The sequence below is a fragment of the Phyllopteryx taeniolatus genome, chromosome 14 (genome assembly GCF_024500385.1).
Source record: "Phyllopteryx taeniolatus isolate TA_2022b chromosome 14, UOR_Ptae_1.2, whole genome shotgun sequence".
In the NCBI taxonomy this organism is placed as follows: Eukaryota; Metazoa; Chordata; class Actinopteri; order Syngnathiformes; family Syngnathidae; genus Phyllopteryx; species Phyllopteryx taeniolatus.
This window is the reverse complement of record NC_084515.1, coordinates 19,335,990-19,360,133: the sequence shown is the minus strand read 5'-3', so window position 1 is coordinate 19,360,133 and position 24,144 is coordinate 19,335,990. Positions and strand designations below refer to the sequence as shown.

The window sequence follows — 24,144 nt, the reverse complement described above, 5'->3', positions numbered from 1 at the left end:
TGCGCATTTACATGGAGTACAGTGTTAAAACATTAAGTGGGAGGTTCAGAGAAAACGATTCTTGCAGGAGATCAGACCTTTTCAGTGAGAATTAACATCCCCATATGTCTCTGGCAGCAGCTAGCGAATACATCCTTTAACCTGGCCGTGCTCCTGAAATGTGCCGTTAATAACACATTTCATCAGATTTTCCATCCATTCTCAGCGTAATTGTTTTATGAGTCATTCAGCACGTTACACAAAGCAACGGCGGTGTTTAAGTTTGGCGGTGTGCTATGCTAACCATACAGCACAAGCCAGGTGAAGAAAATTACAATGCTGCAAATTGGATAAAACCTCATTTCTATTTTCTTGCAGCGACATTTTCCAAATCATTCCTGCGAGAACAGCATTAAAAATGCATTTTAAAGACAAGCGCACCACATTAACAAGCAATGCTGTCCCCACAGTTTTGGTCTTGACAATAGAGGCAGGGAGACCAAGACTTGTCAAAAGTGGTCCTTAGACCAGTGTGAAATTGTGAAAAGGATAAATCTACAGTAGTGCCTTGAGATACGAGCCATCGTTTGACCGATTTCTGGCTTTGCGAGCAAACATTTGAGATAAGAGCATTGCACGGTAGCAGTGGTCTCTCAGAGGACATGAGCATTCTTTGTACTTGAAGAACTAGTGCCTCAAGCTGAGTGCTGAGAAGACTGTTACACCTCAACATTAAGGATGCAACCTGCAAAATAAACATCATGGTTTACCATGCCCGGCTACAGTCCCGACTCCCAAGAAGAAGACCACCGCCTGTGCTGCACTGATACCTCGCCTAGCTGGTACCAACATGGGGAGCGACTACAAAGACACCGCACATCTCCACTCCAGCCCTGACCTTCACTGCCACCGAGAACTGTGCTCCAGTTTGGTGCCGCAGCCAACATGTGAACAAGCTGGACACTGCCCTCAACGACGCCCTACGGACTGTCTCCGGATGCGTACGAGGCACTCCAACTCACCAATTGCCTGTCCTCGTCGGTATTGCTCCAGCCTCGGTCAGTCGAGAAGGAGCCGTGCTTGCTCTTCATCGGAAGGCATAGACGAGGGAATCCCATTTCCTCCACAAGATCGTTACGGAAAGACCTCGGCGCAATCGCCTTAAGTCCCGACATCCCTTCGCCCTACAAGCCCAGGAACTGCTACGCACAACACCAGCGGAATTCAGCAAGGTTTCCTGGGTTAAGGCAAGATTGAGGGAAGAATGGAAGGCAGCAGAACAATCCAGGTTTCACCACTACAGCAAAGACCCCAGCGATGCCCCTGGCCAGCACCTGCCGCGAAAGCAGTGGACAACACTCAATCACCTGAGGACAAACGTGGGACGCTTTGGCGAGACGATGAAGAGCTGCGGCCTCACGGACAGTGTCCAATGTAAATTTTAGACGACACAATGTAAAAAAAGACGTAAATAGAGAGAGTCAAAGTCTTAATATCTTGATTGACTGGATTGTTTGAGATCATGGGGACTTAGTGTATAAGGCGTAAAAAAGGGACAGCAACGACATGGAGGAACATGAACCAGGGAGCATTAACAATGACGCCTTACTTAAGATTAAAATAAAAAAATAAAAAAATGATGTTGTCGGCTAGAAAAATGGTTTGTGGCGAATGTCTTGTCTCATGCCAGCCTTAAATACACAAGCTTCTGGCATTTAAAATGTGGAAAAATACAGGTTCAGTTGTTATCGTTACCTAATTTAGCATTTTTTGTTATGTTGTTTTGATCATGCAGGAAATGTTGTCAGTTCAGTCATGACTATCCTGTCAGAATTTACAGTAGCTTGGAGCAAAGCTGTCTCAAGTGATTTGATTTTTCTTTTCAGTATGAGCACTACGCAAGTTAACAAAAGAGAGAAACTGATTTGTGTGAAGAAAATGTTTTCTTTCCATTGTGTCATGTTATGAAAATGGGTAATACATATAACTGACAGAAAAAACGTTTTTTACTTGAGCACATTTCAGAGTTTTTATTTTTTAACTCTTGAGTTGAATCGGTACTTCTACTCTTATAGGAATGGTTTTTTTTACTCAGGTATCTGTACGTCTACTTAGGTACAGAATATAAGTACGTTTGCTATCTCGGTTTTGTTTTTAAAGCCAAATAGAAGTGCTTTGCCGCATGAAAGCATGCAGAATACTAACACCGGAAACAAAATAGCCGTTATTGAATGTTGCATGTGTACATGTGCCGTAATTAGTTCATCGTGTATACGAACAGCAGTCTGACATGCAAAAGAAAAAGCTTTTCATTATAGGGAAATGTGGTGCAGTTTATGAAAGGAAAAGAGCTTCATTCAATGTTTGAACATGTTTGCCAGCGAGCGTTAATACAATTGAATTTTGCTGGACACTTGTGGTGGCCAAAGGATAGAATTATTAGAAACTTTGCGTTATTGTTCGTCATTTGTTATTTAGAAATAGTTTTTACAGCACACACAGCACAACGCTGCTAAAACCATCATAATGTAGACTTATGAAGTTTCCATCGGACAGCCACAATATTTTACAGCATCTCGAGTTTCAGTACAAATCAAAGTTCTCAAATATTTATTTGAACAATGGTTCAGCAGGCTACCGCGTCTCTTTATTTCCCAGAGAGCAGTTTGTAAAGGAAATTGGTTTATACTTGATATGAGCCATTGATCCACGGAGAACAGAGTGCAGAACGCCATTCAGGAGGATTGGAGTGATACGGGGGAGTTGTGTGAGCGATGGAAGCAGATAAGGCGCTATCAGCACTGTCGAGAAGGGCATACTCCTGCAGAGGATATGAATGGGCGGCAGAAAAACAATGACTTGTTCCTTAGCAATGTTCTGGTTTGACTTTTTTTTTTTTTTTTTTTTTTCCCCTCTCGGGAGTCATGTAGGGGAACTGGCATAGGAAATTCGACTGAAGCTCTTTTTCTTTCATTAACTGCATCGCATTTCCATTTAATGAAAAGCTTTTTGTTTTGCATGTCAGACTGCTCTTTGTATACGTGCTGCACTAATGACGACATATCCAGCCGCAAATACCAAAAGGTGAAAAGTGGTAATTCATTTTACAGAGATACTTTTTGGGTTAAAAAACAAACAAATTGTGAGGCCATATTTAACACATTGAGCAATTTGAATGTTGTAAAACAACGTAGACAGCAGAGTTTATATTTGATCATGTAAAGAAAAAAAAAAAAAAAAAGATCTGTGCCAATGCCAAACGGGCTTAAACTGGATCTATACCTAACCTGTTGCATTTGCCTGAATTTTGTCATTGAAATACATTAATTATCCACTGAGAACTTCAGTAAAATATTAGAAAATCGGAGCAAAAATAAAATGACTTTGTCCTGCTCGCATGACCCTTCACACAAACTTTACCAGAAATTCTTAATGTCCTTTGCGTGTAATTCTTATCACTAACATATAGACATATATAATATATAGATTACAAAAACAAACCCACTTTGGTAGGGATAAGAAAACAAAAAAGACAAAAATCAAAAGGTACTCCTTAGTTTTTGACAACAACATGAACCACAAAAACCATCAAGCCAAGACACACTGAGGACTAAAGACCAAGTTAAGCCTGGCATTAAGAAATTGGGAGCAAGTCAAGACTAAGATCAAGACCAGGTCAAAGCATGTATGATAATATTTGTAAAACAATATTTGTGGAAAAGAACGAGTACATGAATAAGATTTTTCTGGGAGCCCAAAAAAATGGCTGAACGACTTCTATTGAACATTTTGCCAATTATTTCTCGGGGAACAAAATTCAAAATTCATTTAAAAAATAAACAGCAGAAGCAAATTCTCAGCATGAATCCAAATGCACCGTATGAAGAAATGCTGGCCACGCAGTTTTGATCTTAACAGACTAATCTGGGGAATTTACAACACTACGATTTACCTCAATTTGCTGAAAAGGATCAATGTATTTGTGGAAGCTAATGAATAAAGTCAATACCACTTCTTTTGTCTTTTGAAGAGAGGCAGAAAGAGGACAGAAGAGCTTGCAAAGGCCGTGCCCCACTATCTGTACTCACAATATGTCAAAACATACTCCAGCTTCACAAGAGCCACTCAAGCTAATGGAGGCAATTACACAGAAATTATAACCTGTCTGAGAGCGAAGCTACGAATGAGTGTGGCTGTGTGGGACATGAGCGCTCCTCATACAATCAACGCATCCATCTGTGTGCAGCACACTTAACCACTACTCTGTGTTTGACACCCTTCTCCACTGTAGAGCTGGGAGGAGGGTGAGGGCCTGACATTTCCACAATCTGACATGAACACCGACTTTGACCTTGCGTTACTTAACACCCAACACAGCTCAACACTTGAAAGAAGTCCTATCTCCATTGTGATGAAGTTCAGAGAGCGGGGAATGGATTCATCACTATCCCTTGTGGAGATATGGAAGGTTAAAATCTACTCACTCAATATTTTATGTATGTTTCTTCGTTTTGATCTCAACCACAGCGCTGCTTTTGAAGTGTTACTTGTGTAGGCTTTCCTTCACTGATGCTTTGGATACAACACATTCTTGGGCTGCTCTTAAAAGTTCAACACACGGCCAGTCCATTTAGTGACCACCACATCTTTGAAACTAAACACTGGCGGGAATGATGGTAAAGATAAGTACAGTATCTGAAACAACTTTGGCTATAACAGCAGTATGTCAAGAATATACATTAAACACGAATGACCCCCTGATGGTCTAACCTGAGAACGATCCTCAAGTTTTACAGCATTTAACGAATTCCAGCTCATCGTGTGGTTCATGCAAATAGCATCAGTTTCAAATGATTGACAAAACGTTATTGATGTAGGAAGAAATACGCACACCAAATAGAAACAGTATGCGGTAATCGGTTTGTCCTTGGAATACATAAATTACATCATGTATAGTTGTGTATGCTGTTGAGCACAAAAGATTCTTTCATGAGGGTTGAACTCAAGTATGGCTCTCATTATAACGGTGCAAAGGTATTTCAAATAGAGTGTATAGCCTCTACCATAATTGGAAGCTGAAAATCAAATGATGAAATTTAACAGGGTTGTTAACAAACCCTGTTAAATTCAGATGATTTAAAAAATTTAAAAAAACAAGTACAGCAAATGAGTCTTCAAAATTGAGGGGGGAAAAAAATTCAAGTTATCCTCTCTGCTACTGTATATGCTACCCTTGTGTCCAATTCTTCAGAACTTTAATTTTCACTATCATAGCTACGCAGATGACACACAGTTATATCTAGCAGTGTCTCCAGATGACTACAGTCCAATTGAGGTGTTGTGTCACTGTCTAAAACAGATAAATATCTGGATGAGCTCAAATTTTCTTCAAACCACAACAATACTGAGACAATTGTCCTTGGCAATAAAGAAAAGAGGATTGCTGTTAGTAAATACCTAGAGTCACTCTCTTTAAAAACCAAAGACCAAGCCCGAAACCTTGGTGTTCTGATTCCGACCTGACTTTCAACAGTCATATCAAATCAATTACTAAAACTGCCTTCTACCATCTGAAGAACATATCCAGTGTGAAGGCTTGCATGTGTCAAGCAGACCAGGAGAAGCTCATCCATGCTTTTATCTCAAGGAGATTTGACTATTGTAATGGTCTTCTGACTGGACTCCCTAAAAAGAGCATTCGACAGCTGCAGCCCATTCAGAATGCTGCAGCTCGGATTCTGACCACCACAAAGAGGTCAGCGCATATTACTCCAATTCTAAAGTCTTTACACTTGCTTTCAGTCAGCTTTAGAATAGATTTTAAAGTTCTGCTACTGGTCTACGAAACGGTTTAGGTCCTGAATACATGAATGAAATGCTAATGGGATATAAACCCAGTAGGGCTCTGAGATCGACAGACTCAGGTCAAATAGTGGAGCACAGAGTCCAAAGCAAACATGGTGAAGCAGCATTTAGCTAATATGATGCACACAAATGGAATACGTTGCCAACAGAAGTGAAGTCAGCCCCTAGTGTGCATGATTTTAAGACCAGGTTCATAACTCTTCTTTTTTCCCATGCTTTTTAGAGCATTTCCACGTTTAAATGATATTTCTTGCACTGTCCGCTGTTTTAATTGTATTTTTTTTGTTTTTGTTTTAAATGTTTATAAAGATGCTTTTTTTCTTTGTTTTTAAATGCTTTTAATCATGTATAGCACATTGAGTTACCTTGTGTGTGAATTGCGCCATATAAATAAATTTGCTTTGCTTTGCTATCAGACGCTGTGCGCTGAACCCACGGCCCGCTCAACTGTCAATCAAAAACCACACATCTTTCTTCTGCCTACACATCTCGACAAGTTTGAGTCACGAAAATGTCTCCGCTTAAAGCCTCTGGAGCATGGAATATATTCCACAGAGTCGTGCGGTGCTTTCCAGGCCCCAACAGGACAGATGGCGGGCTAGTCCGCTGCGACACCTCCTCGCTTGGTGTTGTGTTAGTGTTTAAGTCCACGTTACAGAGACACTTTGGGGAAAGTCAAGCAATAATTAAACACAGCGGAATTTTGGTAATTATTTTTCTTTTCTTTTTTGCCAACAGGAAGCCTGTTTAATTTTGTCTGCCGAGACGCAGCGGCTTCAATATTCATATTTCCAATGATGCCACTTTTTTTCTGCAACACCCTATACATTTACTGTCGATATTTTGATTTGTTAAGCTGGCATTCTGCGAGAGAAACATCACTGCAGCTGATCTATGACCTTGACGGTGGAGTGGTCGGATTTAGAAGCTACGGGACAAGGGTGCCACTAAACCCCTCCAACACTGACTGTTATAACTCACTTAAATTATTCATTTGAAGTAATAGTCTTGCTGATGAAATATTAATGACACCATAATAGAGGATGTATTGATTTAAATAGCAAATCAAAAGATCGGTATTCAGCAGATCATCTGTTTTGTTTTGTTTTTCAAGCTCTGGGTACTGATTACAAATTAAGACACTCTTGTGCAGAAACCATTTACAGAGCGGGCGGGGGGGGGGGGGGGGGGGAATCTAACATTCTGCATTCAGCACATCAGAAATCAGCAGTCACTGATAAGAACAGCATTGTTCCACATTATTGTATCACTTTATGGCGAACGTCATTAGTCTGAAGAACAACATCTTCACAAGGGCTTAATGACCACTTCAAAAATCAAGACTTTCTTTTCCTCCTCGATCTTAATTAATTTCTTCCAAGTTGTTAAAAGAATGTCAGAGGTCTGCCGCCTGAAAACTATAAACGTGTTTTAATGTTCATGAATGGTTACTGACTAACTAATGAATTTCGCTTCTGTGTAGGGGGCTGATGAACTGAAATATTCTTTTCATATCTCTGAGCTTTTATTCCTTTATCACCTTGTGAACTTCTTTTATGGTCAGTCAATGGATAAAATGATGAAAACATTATACTTACTACATTATGCCAACGCTAATATGCAATATAAAGAGGTGATCAGCAGGATCTTGAACCACAATGGAGGGGATGGAGCCTGCCCGTTAGGAAAGAACTCATCAAATTAGCCCGTAGATATTTTTATTTTCATGAATATTGCAGGAGTTAACGTAAGAACTAAGGCTGTTCAGTTGTATCCTTGCGGTCCTTATAGTCGCAGTTTTCTTGAATGAGCCAACTCAAGGATAGATTTACAGTACATGCAAAAGAGCTTGTAAAGACGGCAGTTGTGGGAATTTGTGTTACTTTTATTTTTGTTTTTGTGTTCCATGTACAGAAGAAAGCTTGTCAAGGGATGGAGCTGTAACCGAGTTGCAAAAATCGATATAACATTTTCGTGCTATGCCAGTAGCATATGCATGTGAGACAAATAATCCATCCGGTGGAGAATTTGGAACGACATCCCTGTTCCGTCAGGAATTAGTGTGACATACTCGTACGTTCACACATCCTGCATTTAATTATTTGTTCCCTTTTATTTAAATCAAACATCCTGCTTTCAAAGCTTTGTTTTACCACTGAGTAGAAACGACATTCCACATCCCCCCCATTACTTCCTGAAAACTTCATTGACAAAGAAATATTTTGAGGTGGTCGAACAGTGGTTAGCCCACAACAGTATTCCAAGCTGCCTAATCTCATTATATTGTATATTACTCACAATATCATACTTGGTTAAATTTACGGAAGGTTTTTGCTATTCCGATTGAAATCATTCCGATTGAAGATCTCTGGTCAACTGTTTACCTGCAACGTTATCTATTCCGATCTGGTGTTTACGTGGGCCACTACATTTAATCAGAACAGCCGTTCTGCAGACGTGCGCCATGCGCAGATCGATGTAAGCGTCGCGTGATTTATCAAGATGGAGATCAGTCATCTATTTAGCACAGTAGTTGCCAATTTTTTTTCGCTTTTATTAAAGCAACAGCTTGAATAAAAACAAGGTACAAGTAGTTAAAAACATCTCCATCGTGGACCAGCTCTGGTAGGAAGCCACCGTGTTTTTAAGTGCGTAAATGTTGACGTCGCCGCGTCAAGACAGAGTAGGAATATAGAAAAGAATGTTCCACCCCTCGATTGAGGTGTTTCTATGGTGCATTTTCATTCGGTTCGTGCTTCGAAATCGATTATATTATTATTATTCTAAATCGGAATGCAAGGCTCCATGTGAATCCAGCTGATGTTAAGAATTTAACACCATCCAGGCACCCGCCAACCAATTCCAGAATACGATTCATCATCTTGAAATTCCTGTTCTGCCAATTCAGTAGGAAGTATTTAGCTCCATCACACAATTTCTGATCAAACAAAAGAAATAAAATCCCATCATAAACTGGGCTTCTTTAACATTAAAAGAAACGGAGACAGTGTTGTCTTTTTCTCCTGCTAGAAGAGTAATGATGCACCCTGCGTGAAAAGCTATCACAAGGCTTAGAGCAGAGCAGCGTTTTGACTGAACTGAATTCCTGACAGCAGCTGTGATTTTTATGCAGAACAGCTGTTATGATTTGGAACTCCTGTGCCATAAACTGATGTTTGTCTGGAGCGTTCGACAGATTGAGCCACACTTTATAGCAGAGACCAACAAATTGCCCTAAGATAATTTGGTTTTATAGCAGGAGAAAAATCACAGCAGAGTGTGGAATGGCAGCTTCTAGCGCCATTGTTACTGTGTGTAAAGAGGCGCTATTTGTTTAAGGTAAGTATAGGACAGGACTACTCCTTTTTTATGACATAGCAACAATATAATATTGAACAATGTGAGCAAGGCCTTTGAGAATGTGACATATGGTATGCGTCCTTGATGGCTGAAATGAGTTAAAATGGAACAATGTACAAAACAGTACTTGAGTACAGGATGTCTTCAGTTTACAGTAAACCCCCACTTAGTCGCAAACTTTTCTGTAGAACGTAACTAAAACTATTTTTGCCGAAAACCCCACCAATTCTCTCAGCCAATTTTGGTGCTCTTTCTGTTACACCTTAAGATGCCGCCTAAACGGCCGGTTGTGTTTAACATTTAAGTTTTAGTTGGTATCGTTCAATATCAATGTGATTAAAATGCCCAGTAAATTCTCAAGGCTTGAATTAATTAATTGGCGCAATTAATTTTAGCTGCTTCTTCTCCTTCCAGCACGAAGGTGCTAACAACACTAGTCACGTGATGTCTGGAGCTTCATAGTCGTAGGCTACATTACGTACATCTTGAGGCCATGATAGGCTGCTGCAGTTTAGACCGTGGTACATTTGGGAGAACGCAACAGTTGAATTAATGTAATATGGCTACTGCAGATGTGAAGGCCTCTGTATGTGTTTTTCAGGGATGCTAACAGATATCCTGGCTGCTAATTTGGTTGACATTTCAGCACAGGTCTGCGGGGTGTGCAGGAGGATGAAGCGCAATCAGTTGATTGCCAGAGTGAGAGACGAGGTGAACAAAGACTGAGCCGTGCTGCGGTGTGATTGATTGATATTCTGCAGTCAGAATTCGTGGAGTGGCAACAGCAAAGATCAACGAGCCCGAAGAGAGGGATAGCAGAAAGACAGCCTGATATTTAGATAGCCGCAGAAGGACGACTGTAAGCTCAGACGGGATTTTCCCGTTTATGCTTCGCTATCTTAATGTTGGCATTTTTATTTGATTTAGATCTTACATCAAAATACAAAGGTTGGTCAACTGCAGAGTTTTTTTTTTCCTTCTGAAAATGGCCGGTATTCTGAAAATGAGAAAATCATACTCATTTCTGCAATTGCAATGGCTTTGGGACGTCTGATGGACAACAACACATTTTCAGTTGTTTCATATTATTAAGTGCCCATCAGGTCGTGAAGAGGAACCTGAGGCCTAAACTTTCCAAAGCAAGATCAGGTCACGTCCTTGTATAGTATATCGTGAGCTATAGTATGCAGTAACTGAATATCTGCTCTAAACCATTGCTGTTGTTAGAAATATGTGCCGTTTCTGCTCTGACTGAAACGTTGGTCTTTAACCACCTAAAACAATAAGGAGCAGATTGTAAAAGTTTGAATATTTAAAACTGAGTTTCTGTGGCAAAACAATACTATCTCCAGCAGAAGCTGTCAGAACAACTCAGCGCTTCCACAGACTGTCGCGCCTGCTTTTCTCTCTCTTCACTAATTTAACACATTTCCATCAGTGCTTATTGTCGACGCCATCCTCCCTGCCGAATGGAGAATTAGGTAACAAGGCACCTGGACAGTTTATCAGCCATCCGAAGATATGCCAAACGAATTAACCATGGTCTGGATCTCCTTTGTTGTTTCTTCCAGAAGGTAGGACAACCAGAATGATTCCTTCCCCTCTTAAATAATGTTTTCAGTCTCTTCAGGCAGTATGTGTATGTGTCATCAAAACTGACCTTTTAAAACAATCAGGGTTGACTATTAGAGAAAATAAATTAACCTTTGACAAAGCACTTCAGGAGAATGTGACACAAAATGGTATGAAGAAACTGTTGAGCCACCATTAAGGTAATTTTGACAGCAGTGACAATAGAGTGTTAGATGAAGAAAATATCACAATAATGCACCAGCTATCCTTTTTCATAAGCCAGTAATTTCATGAAAGACAGATCGTAATACCCTAGCATTAATCATATTAAGACAACAGCCCAAAAGACAAACCGTGATTTAAACAGCATCTGAAGTTTACCTAACTTTCAACGAGGTCACAGACGATGTCAGTCAAGTATTGCAGCAACAGGAATTCTTTGGTTTCACATTGTCTACTTTGTGAACAGAAGTTTACAAACTAGGGTTGGCTTTGCACTGGAGCGCCAAAAGTCTCATTCCTATTTAATGCCTGCAGTATATCCATTCTTTGCAAATTTTAATGAACACCATTACCATATGGTTGTTTACACAAGCATCATAGGGGTTCAGCGGTTCCTACTGTTGCAAAGTTTTTATTAGTTTTAATGTTTTTTTTAAATTAGGTTTTCAATTTTCCACTTTGTAAGTTGTAATAAGCTCTCCCTCTCTCTCTGTGTCAAGTCAAGCTGTTGAGGTGGTAGTTGAGGAGATACAAGACTACATAACATAAATACACCTCAGCACAATAATTAAGAGTTGGGTTTAGAATGATTGCGCAATACATTCTTTCGGGGAACACATACATCAATGGCTAGTTGGTTGTCTCAACTGCAGATAGATTGGCTGAGTGAAGGACAGATACTGTAGATCCATCTTTCGTATAGAGGGTAGGAAATATTGGTTCGCAGCTTTTCGCTAACCCAGTAAAAAGTGCAAAGAGGTAAGATTAAAAAGGAGCAAAGGAGGATTTGACTTTCTAACTGAGGGCTTAGAGCACATATAAGAAGGCGAAGGAAGCAGATAGGGAGTTTGCAACGTTATGGAAAATTGTACCTGCAGGGCATTACAGAATCCCACAAATCCCACCACCACAACTCGCATTTTGGAGTTTTTGGAAAGGGAACTTGATTGAGGACTCAGACCAGGAACTGGGGAGATTAGTTACTAAAACATTCCTATTAACTCTGATTAACACTACAAATTGTTAAGACACGTCAATGATTTGCTCAGTAATTAAGAAAATGGTTGGCTTTTGAAAATGTCATTCGCAAGCCTCCAGAGCACTCAACAGTATCACATCGGGGACTGTTTGCTAACAATTGCAGTCTGCATACGGCATTAAAATGGCTTTATCAAAATGTCACTGCCTCGGTGATTGTCAATCGTGCCGCCCATATTGACTCCAAACTCTTACTTCTTCTAAAAGGGCCACCGTTTTAACATCAGCAGCGAGAAAGGCTCCATATCGCCACCACCCACTTAGTCATATTCTCTCTCTCTCTCTCGTCCATTTCATTTTTTCTTGTGCAATGCAGGACTTTATTTCCACCATTTATGCTTTCTAAATGTGCCATTATCTCCAGGCAACTCAAATGCTGTTTTAGCTTGTTAGGTCCACATCCCCTGAAGACTTTTGTCCCCCCGCTACACTTCCTGAACCTCTGTGTTTCGGGTGAAGATCAAGTCATACTCAACCACGGAGCACTTTTGAGAATAATTATAGTAGTAATAGTGTGAGGCCGTCGGAGCCCTCTTCAAATTGCTGCTTTGTGGATATTCTGTGGCATATAACAAAAGCACGAGACCAACAATGGTTATCATTGTCAACTCATTGGTCCGTTATTTCCTCAATTATTTGCTTGGTCGAGAGGTGGAAATGGTTTGATTTAGTGATCGATCGCTACATTTGAACATATAACCAGAAAAGAAAGAAAGAAAGAAAACGCTAGCTGCAATAAATTCCATCCTTTGGCCCAGTTTATATGACCAAAAGAAAGCAGAAGGAAGTAAAAACATATCTCGTCCTACTCAGGGGTGTCATGTGTTTTTATGGAGAGGGAGGCTAGCACACACAAAGGATGTGAGAGAATATTGTGCATAAACACAAAATTTCATAAATAGATAACAGAACTGGCTAAGCTACAACAAAGCTATTCAGTTGGGAGGAGCCTCTTAACGACATTTAAAAAAAAAAAAAAAAAAAAAATATTCGGTACTATTGGGATGTAAAGGAACATTAAACTAAAATCTTTGGCTAGTCCTATTTCTTTCCAGCACTGCAATATCAAAATGACTTGCGTGACTTAACAAGTGTACTACAGTTGCAGATGTGGTCATCATTTTCCCCTTTTAAATATAGCTCGGTTAAATTAAATAAATACTGTAGACCACAACAATTGGGTTATGTAGCAAAAGTAACCTGCACAAATAACATTTCTGAGGAACATAACTTAAAGATATACTTTTCAACATCATCTTGTCTTCTCATTGTTTCCTCCTGCTATGTCCAATAATACGCATACAATGACTGCAGGCTACTGGGGCTATTCTGACTTCCTGCAAAGAAATTCACGCAGAAACTCTCCCAAAATTCACATTGTACATGTTGTATTTGACCGGAAACATGTCGGGGAGAGAGCTTGCCGGCTCCTTTAGGTTTCCTGAAGGTGTGAAAATCACCTCTGAAAAATATGTGGAGCTTCTGACTGACCACACTCTCTTCCATGGTGCCAAAAAAGAAAAGAAAAAAATGCTTTCATTTGCAAAGTCATCTTCAAGCATGACCATCACCCTCTCAAAGAAAGTCAAGCAGAAAGTCTCCAAAAACTCAAGTTTAATGGATGTAAGAATTGTGAAGCTGCTATCAAATAAGCAATATTATGTCAAAATGTGACTTGACTTAAGATGTTTTTGACTGAAATAGCTTTTGATTGCAGTAAATATGACCTCTGAATGCAGCAAATCCAATAAATGACTATTTTCAGTTCTTTCAAACCTGTCAAATGTCTTGAAACTGTTGTGCATAATAATGTGGAACAGTGCATTTTAAGTTTTTTCATTTTGCAAAAAATTACTATTATCATTGGGAGGTTTGTTCAAAAACATTTTAATGACAGTATATTCTGACGGTTGATGACCTGAACATTATGGCAGCTGTCATTTGTATCAACTATTTAAGAAAATCAAAGAAAAATATAAATTGCATAACAATTTAGATTCCAGTGGCTTTTTTGCCATGTTTACAGCCAGCAGTGACCATTCATCATCTCAACCAATGGGACGCTACAATGCAATTAAAGATCATACATACTGTAGACAGGATAGCGCAACTAAAAATGCTCAAAATTGTGAAAAAGCCAAGTTTTTCCTGCAAATAACAGAGGATAGGTCCCCCCCAAAAAAATCTGAGAATAGGTGAATTTACAAATGGCAAATTGCAAATGTGCAGGGGTCCACTGTATAACATAGGCTTTAGCTCCCCATGAACCTGAACAGGTTAAGTGGTATAGGAAACGCATGGATGGATGGAAAATAATAACAGATTCATTTTCATCTAGTTGACATTTTGTCGAAATGGACCTTCATTTTTCAGCAAAAGGCAGCTGAACGTGTGACTACCACCAGTCTATCAATAAACTGCACATCTCCATAGAATGAACATAATACTATGATATTATGCTCATGCTAAACAGTTACAAAAGATAAAGAGTGCGGTCATGCACTATGACCTTTTTTTTTTTTTTTTAAAGAATGAATGTCATGTCAAGAGAAAATAATGACATACTTCGTAATGTTACGATGACAATCAGCAGAGGAAATTATTCCGTTACCAAAAGTTGCTTGAAAAGTGCCTAATTTGTCGCATAAAGTGTCAACAGCCAAGATAAGAATGTTACAAAGCATCTTCTTGCGAATAACAAAAACTAGGAACCCGTCAAATGATTGTTTCCTTGCAGAAGGTTCTGTCATTGAGAAAACCATGGACTTTAATATGAGGCAAATTGAACTCAAGGGATCAAAGCCGTCAACTGTGCCTGCCAAACTTCCTTAAGCAAAAATATGTCTCACGCGTGTGGTCACTGACAAAGAAAGGAAGCATCAAAAGCGGGTCTGAGCGGCGCATTAATTTGTGCTGCTCAGCACCACAAGATAAATATGGGACTTTGATGAAGACAACGAATGACAGTGAAAACGAGTCCAATCCACAAGGTTCTAAACCATGATATAAAGCACAAACTCATTCGGAGTCCCAAATATTTTGTCATGGCGAGCGGTTCTAGCAACGTCTACGTGTTATCAACTGTCAAAAATAATAATAATAACAATAAAAGAGTATTCCAATAGAATATATTTGCTGATCTTTTCTCACTTTTCGTACAAGAGAGGGATATTAAAATGTGATCGCCCCGAGCACCTGTGTCCCATGACGTCATCTCTAGTCACGCCTGTGATAGATAACGGCACATCCGGTCACACCTGTGACAAAAGAAACGCCACTTCCGGTCAAGCCCCGCAACCTGTGACATATAACGACACTTCTGACAGTGTCCAGGGGGTCACGTCTGGGTCTTGCCCCCCGCACCTAGTCTACACATAGTTTCCAAGTCCCAGCCCTGATGGTGGAGCAATTACTCACATGGTATGGAGCAGGTGGTCTGTGATCTCATTTGTTCAAAATGCAGCAGCTATCTGGCGTACAATGAGTCTGAAAAAAATCCATAACAATGAGCATTTAGTTGCAGGTCAGGACCGCAGCCCCGCATTTGGTGATGGATCGACTTCTCACGTGGTACGGAGCAGGTGGTGCGTGACGTCGGTTGTCCAAAACGGAGGAGGTATGTGGTATGGAGAAGGTTGTCTGTCCACGTGATGTCTGGTATCTGCTGGTCGGTTGCCACTGATATTTCAAGAATCAGTTTACAATCCTGTGTGTTGAGCATACATTTGTTTCAGTTTACGCCTTGACAGATATGTCCATATATGCTCTTGACATGAAAATATAGATGAGTCAGATGGTTCTGCAGATGTCCTGAAGATGTTTGAGGTTTGTGAGTACGATATATATAGCAACCGTCAGAATGTGTGACCTCACTATTTTCCTTATGGTCAAACCATATAGCCAAAAAAAACTTTATCCGGATCGTCTGCCATCCCCTCACTTTCTAGACAAAAATATTCTCAAACGTGACACCCCCCAGAGCGTAAAATATGATGGTGACAACTTGAAACCGTCAGAATGTGTGACCTCACTATTTACCTGATGGTCAATCCCAACACCCAAATAACTTTAACTCGCCCTTCTGTCAGCCACAAAACTTTATCATAACCTTCTGACATCCCCTCACATATATCTGGAAACATATATTCTCAAACGTGATCCCACCCCCCGGAGCTCAGAATAAGTTGGTCACAATTTATGATAGTGGGAAGCAACTGTCAGAATGTGTGACTTCACTCTATTTTCCTTAAGGTCAATAGCAAAATCCCCCAAAACTTTTTCCTGACCTTCTGCCATCCCCTCACCTTCATCTGGATATAAACTACTGAATAAAAAGGTATGCTATACACCAGAGGTAGGTGCTAACACGCTACATCTACTCCATTACATTTACTTGGCTAACTTTTTGGAAAAATTGTACTTGTCAGTCTAGTGTTAATGCAACATAGTTTTTACGCATACTCAGTATATTAATTAGAACTGCAGTCAATGTATACTTTTAGTTTCAGTTTGTTCCAGACACGTATTGAAATAAATAAAGCACCACTTCGATGTCTGAACATAGCAATTTTTAACTCAATCTTGACATGTTATAGAATCATTCAAAAATGTCTTCATGCACATTTTCCCATACAGTGTGCGTTATCCACTTTTATAATTTCAACATTATTCGCCATAACCTTTTGTTCACCGTATAAAGATTGTACCGTACCCTTTTTTTCCCTCGTTTTGCAGATGTTTGCTACCTAACCGTGTGTCATGTCCTCCCCCGTGACACTCCACATCAACTACGTTACTTAAAACGCCTTTAAACCTGGAATCTTCTGCAAAGAAATCATAGAATGTTCCAGATAAAGATCAAAATCAGCGTTCACCTCAGAGCACAAATTCCAGAGACGCGTGAATGGCTGTGCAATCAAGAAGATGTATATATATTGTATTATGTTCCGTCATGTGGTTTCCGCGCTACCCTTCTGCTATTGGCTTTTTCAAACTATTAGAAAGGACAATTGAGTGGTGCCGTCCAATTCAAAAAGATCTACGCCCATGCAGAGTGACAACACGTATCGAGGTAATCTGCGTCCTTCCTTGCACCTCAAGCTCATTGTGACCATAATAGCCACATATTATATTAATAGCTTTGGTAAGTTGTCGGAGATCACCAATACTTGCTATTTGACTATCTTCCCCAGTAATCAATAATAAATGACAGCAGTCTTTTTTCTTAATCTTTTTTTTTTTTTTTTTTTTTAGCAAAACCTTGCAGGAGCAAGTATTTCAGCACACTATTGGACTCAGCAAATATGATGCATAATACACAAGGAAGATTGCATATACAGTGACATCATTACGGCGATAAGAAGCAATCACCGTGGCGACATTGTCAAGGGACAGCCGGTGTGCGTGCTTCGTGACAGCCTTACAAGTGCAATTTTGTGTGATTATCTTCTATTCATTGGGAAAACAGCCACCTTCTCTATTCTGCTGCTGCACGTGACCGTGCGGCTAAACCTGCCCGCTACGCTGTCTGCATTTGGCAAGCTTTACGTGGGGTACACACATACCGATATTAAGGCTGAACGTGATCATTTTCCCTCCTTCCGATCAAAGTCTGCAAAGGCCTGAGTCTTTCGCTGATAAACCGCAGTAGAGTGTCCATCGTAGAGTTCATGTGGGCCTTTGTACATTTCTAGAGAGCCCTCTTAACAGTTTTATAATAGTATCCAGAAATTGAAACATAAGTTTTCAAAACATAAAAGACTAAACACAATCATCCCATCCCATGGTCAAACATTGTTTTATTGTAAGACAAACTGATCTTACAAGACATTCACAATTTCATAAAAGTTGAAGCAGAATACCAAATTGTACAAGAGGGAATATTAGATTTTTGAGACTAAACAGAATCATCTCATCCCATGGTCATGCAGCTGTTTTATCGCAAGACAAGCTGGTCTTCTTTGGCAGCCGGCGTCTACAATGTCAAACATATTTCTTCAGAAGAGCCGTCTGTCCCACACCTTTCCCAGGGCTGTCACGCAAACACAGCCACGTCCTTTCCTATTTACGCCGAGCTCCTCGCGCCGCGGCACGGCCCATCACGCCACGCGGGGACGCTTGACAGCTGTTTATTGATGTGGTGCCACAGCTTATTTCCTCTGTCTTGTTTGTTTTGATGTCAGCGTTTCAGGCTGAGGGATGCTCGACGGGTGAGGGATTGTGGGGCGTTGGGGGCCTCTGGTTCCACAGCCCACTCTTGACAACAAGGAATTGACACCATGGAGGAGATGGTCTTTTTTTTCCCTCAATGTCAGATCTTTTTGAGTTGACCATTACATTTCTTTTCTAAATGTGACACGACTGCCTGCAGGCTCATATAAAATAGCTCCTTTCGAGGACAGTTAACTATAATAAGAGGTAAATGCAGTAAACCCCCGCTATAAGCAGGGGATAGGGACAAGTACAAACACTCACACCCATACAAACAAATGAATTGTACTTAAATTTACTGGACTGGAAAAAAAAAAAAAAAAAAAAAAAAGGTTGAATGCTGTGATTCTTTTGCATAACACAAGAGGGAGCCCACATACCACTAGTGGTATTTGTACCACACTTGGCGAAGCACTGCATCTATTGTATACTGAAAAAAATACACATTTGTTGGGAAGCCTCTTTGGTCATTTTTGTGCGAGTGATTAGCCATTATGCATTCGACTGAGAACATAATATTTACGTTAGCATCCGAAAATCTCACAGATACACGATATTGCCAAAAGTATTCACTCACCTGCCGTGACTCCGATATGAGTTTAAGTGACATCCCATTCTTAATCCATAGGGTTTACTATCACATTGGTCCCCCCTCCACAGTTGTAACATCTTAAACTATTCCGGGAAAGTTTTCCACAAGGTTTAAGAGTGTTTATGGGAATTTTTTATCATTCTTCCAGAAGTACATTTGTGATGTTTGACTAGAAGGCCTGGCTCTCAGTCTCCACTCTAATTCATCCAAAAATGTTCTGTCAGTGACAGTCTGTTGAGGTCAGGATTGTGCAGGCCAGTAAAGTTCGCTCACATCTAACTCTCTCATCCGTGTCTTTATGAACCTAGATTTGTGCACTGATGCACACTCATGTTGGGACAGGAAGGGGTCATCTCCAAACCGTTCACACAAAGTTGGAAATGCCCAAAATATTAGCCCCTGAGCTCCAGTGAAAGGAACTCAGAATGCTTCATCATACCAGGAGATTTTGGACAGTAAAACAGTTCAGGAATTACCCCTCCTGTTGAAACATGTCCCTGCACCAGTGCACAAAGCAAGGTCCATAACGGCATGGATGTGAGGATTTAATATGGATGAACTTGACTTGCCTGCACAGGGTCCTGCTCTCAAACCCGATAAAACACCTTTGGGTTGATTTAGAGTGGAGTGTGAGAGTCCAACCTCGGTGTGTGTGAACTCACAAATAAGCTCCTGGAAGAATGGGCAAAAATTCCTAAACCTTGTTGAAAGCCTTCCCACAAGAGTTGAAGCTGTTACAGCTGCAAAGGGAAGACCAACAGAATATTAAACTATCTGGATTTAGAATGGGATATCACTTAAAATCATATGCAAGCCAAGGCAGGTGAGCAACTACTTTTGGCAATTTAGTATATTTTACCAATTGTGTTTCCTTTCTAGTTCTACACTTGTAGAGAAGATCTGTCTGAAAAGACAAGTTCATGAAGCACGATGACTTGAACTCCTCATTTTATTTGACTTCTGAGGCATATTTTACTTTTCATTTTGGTTGAACTTTATTTCACACAGTAAATCCTGAAAACTGTCACTCACACGTTGCCTTCCCATCATTCCAATTTCATTTGAAGACTGCAAGCATATATTTGATCACCAGGTTTATCTTATTATAGAAAAAGAAAAAAAGCCTGGGGTATATTGAATCAACAATCTGTTTGTCACAGCTCACACATTGCTTTTTTTATGAATATAATAACAACCGGTGTGTGACGAGCAAGAGCTTATTGTCAGTTTTGTACACAATCCAGTCATCAATCTTTGTTATGACTAAATCTTGGGAGTCATATGTTGACAACCCGATTTCCTGAATAGGTCCAAATAAATTATTTTCCATATTGACGGGTGAAAACATGAAAAAGAGAAAATGAATCTGTTCAAAATTCCCACAACGGCTTGACAAAGCACTTGCTAGAATTAAAGGGAACGTCACCTGTCATCGGCAATAAGCACAGCCAGTCCGTCTTACACATTGACTCCCGCCCGCCCGCCACCTGACAAGCGTCACATCAATCACTTTGACTGACGTCCTCAGCATTTAGAACGTTCGACCTACCAAAACGTTGGGACTTTAAAAGCAGTATTTTGCATGTCACCATGCAGTGTCAATATCTAATAGAATTTACCTTACTGAAACACAGTGCGAGCGATACAACTTACCTAAATATAGAACAACGTACATTTCGACAAATACACATTGTATAATAATTTTTTAAAACTCCCTACCTTTTTACTGACATTTGGAATACTTTGTGTGTAATAGTCTTGTATGTGGAAAAAACATTCCAATAAAAACATTCCTTAAAAATAAAAAAATTAAAAAAAATATTCACATAAGACTAAAAAACACTTTATCCATTTGTTTATTTTCAATAGCGCTTGTTCTCATTCGTATCACAGATGAGCTGGAACCTATCTGGTCGCCAATGAATTGCTGGGCACATGGGGCCAAATTAACATAAGAGTGAACAAACTTTTCTGGCTGCACAGATTCTTTCGTCCACTTAAGTCTGTAATTTACGCATCTTGATGCCAAATACGCACTCTGGTGGAGCAACCCTAAAATGTGGCTGGTCCCTATAAAATCCGGCATTGCGCGTATTCTCTCGTCGATTTAAGCACTTTTCCTCGAACACGCTTCAGAACCTGCAGCAAGACAAGCACCCCGGACAGGTGAAACATGATTTTCTACCTGAAGCTTGGATGCAGTTACAATATACGCCACACATACTAATAATACTGTACAACCCCAATTCCAATGAAGTTGGGACGTTGTGTTAAACATAAATAAAAAAAGAATACGATGATTTGCAAATCATGTTCGACCTATATTTAATTGAATAAACTACAAAGACAAGATATTTAATGTTCAAACTGATCAACTTTATTGCTTTTAGCAAATAATCATTAACTTAGAATTGTATGTCTGCAACACGTTCCAAAAAAGCTGGGACAGGGTCATGTTTACCACTGTGTTACATCACCTTTTAACAATATTCAATAAACGTTTAGGAACTGAGGACACTAATTGTTGAAACTTTGTATGTGGAATTCTTTCCCATTCTTGCTTAAACAGTCCGGGGTCTCCGTTGTCGTATTTTACGCTTCAGAATGCGCCACACATTTTCAATGGGAGACAGGTCTGGACTGCAGGAAGTCCAGTCTAGTACCCTCACTCTTTTACTACGAAGCCACGCTATTGTAACACGTGCAGAATGTGGTTTGGCATTGTCTTGCTGAAAATCTTGCAGGGTCGTCCATGAAAAAGACGTTGCTTGGATGGCAGCATGTTTCTCCAAAACCTGTATGCACCATTCAGCATTAATGGTGCCTTCACAGATGTGTACGTTACCCATGCCATTAGCAGTAACAGCCCCATACCATTACAGATGCTGGGTTTTGATCTTTGCATCTATAACAATCCGGCTGGTTATTTTCCTCTTTGGCCCGGAGGACACGACGTCCACAATTTCCAAAAACAATTTGAAATGTGGACACGTCGGACCACAGAACACTTTTCCACTTTGTATCAGTCTATCTTAGATGAGCTCGGGCCCAGAGAAGCGAGCGGCATTTCTGGGTGTTGTTGATAAATGGCTTTTGCTTTGCATAGTAGAGTTTCAAGTTGCACTTAAGGATGTAGCGCCGAACTGTATTTACTGACATTGGTTTTCTGAAGTGTTCCTGAGCCAACGTGGTGATAATCCTTTACACATTGATGTTGGTTTTTGATGCAGAGCCGCCTGAGGGATCGACGGTCACGGGCATTCAATGTTGATTTTCGCCTTGCCGCTTAGATGCAGTGATTTTTCCAGATTCTCTGAACCTTTGGATGATATTATGGACCGTAGATGATGAAATCCCTCAATTCCTTGCAATTGTATGTTGATGAACATTGTCCTTAAACTGTTGGACTATTTTCTCACGCACTTTTTCACAAAGAGGTGAACCTCGCCCCATCTTTGCTTGTGAGTGACTGAGCAATTCAGGGAAGCTCCTTTTCTACCCAATCATGGCACCCACCTGTTCCCAATTAAAATTTAGGTTCCATCAGTAAAAGAAAAGTTTCTTGAAATCGGGTCCACCGAACGAAATCATAAATGTCGCTAAGCAGAGTAACAAAAAAGGGAAAATATGAGCAGAGAAGGCCAAGCACACAATTAGATTTTAATAGAATCTCTTTATGAACATTTTATTTTCAAATTACACAAATAACCTTTTATTTTCTCCCTAACCAGATCACAGATTGGACACATTTGGTACAGAGCACTGTCATGACCAAAGCTTTTTTCATGTTCAGTTGCTCTATGAGTTGCCCCCAGTGGGTTTGTAAAAGTGTGCTAACTCAAAAATAGATGAAACCAACGCTCAGTCTGTCAGGCATTTATTGTGCATATCGTGCAACACAAATACTTTGATCCGCAAATGAGTCACCAATGTTTCTCTGCGCCGACACACTTTTCATGTTCGCTTATGTTTAAGATGCCATGCGTGCAGGATGCAAAGTAACAGGAGGGAGGCATTTAGATGAGTGAACGTGTATTATCACCGGCTTGTTGCAAGATGCCGACGAGTGAATGGTATTCGTAAATGAGCAAAAGTTCAGTTACTGTTTCTGGTTAGGCATCAGGAGCAAAGAGCATCATGATGCAGATATTGATTTGTGTCTAAAGGACAAACTCAGAGGGAGTACTCGAACAAAAGGTCAAAATAAATGAGATTTTTTTTTTTTTTTTACTTTATTATTGCAACGCTGACATTCACCATTTATGTCTGGAGAAGTATTTGATGCTCAAGGACACACAAACCTGTTTACTCATGAATGGCTGAAGTTATTCATGTTGTGCAGTTACAACAGCATATACAATGCGGCTGACGGGGGAAACCCAACCTTAGCCAGGTTTACATACAGACTTTTTTCATCGTTCCGATTGAAATCAGTCTGACTGAAGATCTCTGGTCAACTGTTTACATGTGAAGTGATCTATTCCGTTCCGGTGTTTACATGGCCCACTGCATTCAGAACGGCCGATTTCACACGTGTGACATGTACAGATCAATGTAAATATCACGTGATTTATAAAGATTTATAAAGATGGAGGCACAGTAGGAAGTTGTAAAAACTAACAAAATACAGATAATTCTTCATGTTTTGGTCATATGGGTAGAAGCAAAATCATACATTGTAAAAATGCATTATACATAGGTAGAAGGGTTTTCCAGAATTTTGAGGTCAATATTGAGGGTGCGTATTATACATGGGTGCGCATTAGACACGATAAATTACGGTGGTCAAAAACGAGCTCTGCCGTCGAAGACAGCTGTCGGAAGCAGACATATTTTCAAGTGCGTAACGACGACGTCACTGCACATTTACATCAATCGTATACAAAATAAAGCGGAAACAACTGTGGACCTGTTTGGGAAAAGGAATATTCCACCCGTGTGAGACCAAATAAAATTCCATTCGGATTTGGCCTCATTACTCCCGCCACTAAATCCAAGCACTCTCTCTACCTTTGGGGAACATGGCCTTTGCCATTGCCGGCCCACCCCCTAACATGAAATAATACACATTTGTTCCATCACTGCATGATATTTTTTCATACACTGAGCATGGCTTCCTGGAAGGGCTTTTCAGGTTAAACCATCCGTTTTGGCCAGAAGGAAAGTGGCATTAGAGAATTGCAACCCTAGAGGAAGACACTGCACCAACGTCTTGTTAAAGTGACAGGATCATCTACTGTCCGTAATGTGCATAGACCACACATCTATTAGCTTTTTACATCTTTCCTCACCTTGGTTTTTGTCAG

The 24,144-nt window shown here is 40.1% G+C and overlaps 1 long non-coding RNA gene across 3 annotated transcripts in view; it reads right to left on the bottom strand.

Annotated features, from left to right (window-relative positions):
* The window catches only part of LOC133489289 (uncharacterized), a 78,083-nt gene that overhangs the window by 40,398 nt on the left and 13,541 nt on the right, over positions 1 to 24,144 (bottom strand). For 2 of the 3 annotated variants that reach the window (XR_009791858.1, XR_009791859.1), the window contains exons 4-5: positions 15,604 to 15,742; positions 15,454 to 15,522 (exon numbers count right to left, since the gene is read on the bottom strand). This is a non-coding gene — a long non-coding RNA (uncharacterized LOC133489289). Of the gene's footprint in view, positions 1 to 13,949; positions 15,294 to 15,453; positions 15,523 to 15,603; positions 15,743 to 24,144 lie in introns of those variants that run through there. The other variant, XR_009791857.1, reaches the window with a different exon arrangement.